Here is a 3397-nt window from a genome sequence, read left to right on the forward strand (position 1 = left end):
GAAGATTGCAAAAAGATCATCAACACAGTGGTTGGATAAAGATCATTAATCATGGAGGTTGGAAACAAATCATCAACGCAAAGGTTGGAAAAAGATTATCAACACAAAGGTTGTAAAAAGATCAACAACACGAAGGTTGGAAAATGAATGACAATGTTATGGGGGTGAGACAACAAAAAAGGATAATTGTGAACACAACGGATGGAAAGTAACTTGAACGAATACATTTAAATAGGGTTTATTGGAGAGAAACCTACTAAGGAAAAACTTTAAAAGAAAACCCTATGGGCTTATCAACTAGAAGTTCCGCGGGATAATATTCTTTTTGAAGAAATACCACCATTTTAATTGAGGATTAATTTGTCAAAAGTATACCAGTTACAAGGTAGATGTTGATGGTGATAGGATTTTGGAAAAGATTGGTTAGGTTACAAGGCTTTATGATGATTTCGGATGAACGCGTTGATATTTAAGTGAAGCGACTTGATTAATGCATGGCAATGATCTATGAGATGATGATATGCATGCTTTACTATTAGAGTAAATCGTCCTGATTTATGCATGATAATAATTTGTGCATGGTTCACCAAATGGTCATGTGGAGGAAGATGTAAGATTTAAGGCTAGGAAAAGGGGTATAATGACATGATTCACTGACGCCTGCTTCAGGCTCAATGATTGTTGATGCAATTTTGCACTTGCTTAAGCAACTTGAAACATGGAGAGGACTTGTACCTTCTTATCCTATCTTTGCCCCTGTCTGTTGGGTATTTGCATGGGTGGTCCCAATCACAAGTTATGAAACGGTCTTGTCATAGGACAATCTCGATCTAATTTGCTCGAGTGTCTTGAAATTGTATGCCCCTAATTAACCATCTCCTAGAGCGGTTGACTTCTTGTGTTCTTGAGGTAGCCTTCCCCAGTACGAGACTTGAAGTAATTTTTTCCATGGCTAACTTATCTTTAAGGGAATGCCCATGGATAACTAACTTGAAGGAATTCCCTTGGTAGGACCATATGATATAGCTCATCATTGCAACCTCCTTGACGTTAGGTGCTAATTTGCGGATTAAAATCGTTTACTCAAAAATGATAATTTTAATGGGACACTTATGCAAGTTTTGATATCAAAATCACTATTTAAAGTGTGAAAGACAATGTGGGATTTTGATATCAATATAAATGTTTATAGAAAATCTCTAGGAGTCAGGTTTATGCAACCTTGCTGTAGTATGCCTTCAGAATACCTTTTCTTCAATTAGGTATTTTAAAGGTTGTAATGTGGCCCAATTTATGGTTTGAGATTTAAAGGATATAAGGCTCAAATTTTTATTTTATCCCACCCCATTCTACTTGATGTTCTCCAGTCCTACGTTTAGCTAATTCGGCAGGTGCATTCAGTTTCTGAAATAAATTTTGGTGATTTTTGGAATTAATGAGGTTTTTCTTTCGCTCGCTTATGTGGTCGTCACCCTTTTTATTGGTAGTCATAGTGTTTTGCTCTTGATTTTATTCTTTTTGCTAAAGATTTTTTTTATTCTTTTGTTATCCCTAATTTTTGCTTAAGTCATTTCATCATTATTTTTTTTTGTTTTTGACTTGGCGTACTTTCCTTCTTCTTTTGTTTTTTTTTTTTTTTTGCTTTTGCAAGATTGTGACTACCACGATATTGGTTATTGGGAGACAACCATTGTGAAATTTTGGATTTCCAACCTCTTCGACATTGGATGATGCATAATATGTGATTGATCCCTTGATGAGATGTTCTTTTTTTGGAATTTGAATGCATTGTCGAATTAACTAAGAACTACCCTACCCTTGGTTAAGATTAAAGGGTTTTTTTCGTACAGAAAGAAACACCAATTTATAGGCTCAAAGGGGTTGATGAGGGATTATATTCCTTATATCTCCGATGTTTAAGAGGTGAAACAATACCTTACATCGTCAACAAAGTTTTATTCGAAAGCATACTGTCATCAATTTTGGGTATTTGTTCTTCATCATTCTCCATTTGATCCGTGCTTAAGCGAAATGGAAAAGTATTGATATCGCTTTTCTATTTTTTTTATGAAAAAAAAAAGAAAACAGTGAATTAAGTGTGAAGTGATAAAAAATGCTTGCTCATTTCATTGATATCACCATTGTGAGTAACAATGTTAAAAGCAAACAATACTTTAAAAAATGAAAATGCATATGAAAAGCTAAATATGGCCTAAGGATGATGATTTTTGAGGATGATCTGGCAAGGCTTCTCTGTAAAGCATAGCAACTTCTGATCAAGGAGCTCTTAAACTTTGGTCTTGAAACTGTTGCAAAATTCTATAGAGTGCCCCATGTATCCTTCGTGGATTTTGCACGTGGTATTAGGATCATGCTTTGGTTCCTATGGAAACTTGGAAGGTTTGATCTCCTTAGGCATAATTTCCCCAGCATGAATCAGAATAAGAAGTAGATGCATATAATTGTAGCGGTAAATTCATGACCGTCAAGCTATGGATAAGCTTAACATTAATAAAACCAGAGTCGTCACCACGCTTTTATTGTTTCCAAAGGAAAAGGTAAAAGTTCGAACAAAACCAAAGATAAGAAATTTTCAAATCAAAACTAATAAAATGCCAGAGATTACACGTAAGGGGGTTGGTTACACAAAGGGAAGGTGTTAACACCCAAAGTGTCCTAGGGAGCCCTTTTTTATGTGTGTATGTTTGTTTGGTATAAAAGATGTTTGAGAAAAAAATAGAGTGTGTGGATGAGAAAAGAATTCATTGGTTATATTTTTGTGTTTGACAAGACCTTCAGACTTGTGCCTACGTACCAACATAAAAATGAGGGATCAAAACCTCGTAGTTCCTGGTAACAATTTCAAAGTGAGTGGATTGTTTTTAATCAAAATTTAAGTTTAAAAGAGGCACAAAGGGCCCAAAAGTTTGAATGGGTGTTAGTTCTTTTTGTCTTTTGAAATTTTAAGTCAATATGATTAGATTCATTTACAAGTTTGATTTAAGAAAAGAGTTTGAAAATTCAATGGCATAAGGCTAAAGTTTCTAATTGAAATAAGTCTAAGTTTGAAACCACAAACAAATAATGTTTTTGAAAAGGGGGAGAGATTTTGAAATTTAAGAAGTGGGAGGAGATGAAGATACTAATCCTAAGCATACAATAAAAAGTTAAGAGTAAAAAAGATCTGACCAATGTGACGCAATCCAACAGACAAGAATGTCATATAGAAAACCCCCTTTTTCCTTTGGACTTTGAATCAAGCAATAATAAACAAGCAATTAGCAATATCAGACATCATGAAGATCAAGGCATCAAATAAAGATATCCACATCCAAGAAAGCAACTCCATAGCTAACAGTCTTCTTTGTCTTCTCATGTCTCAGATGAAATACTCCTT

This window comes from Lathyrus oleraceus, chromosome 4, assembly GCF_024323335.1.
Source record: "Lathyrus oleraceus cultivar Zhongwan6 chromosome 4, CAAS_Psat_ZW6_1.0, whole genome shotgun sequence".
NCBI classification, from domain to species: domain Eukaryota; kingdom Viridiplantae; phylum Streptophyta; class Magnoliopsida; order Fabales; family Fabaceae; genus Lathyrus; species Lathyrus oleraceus.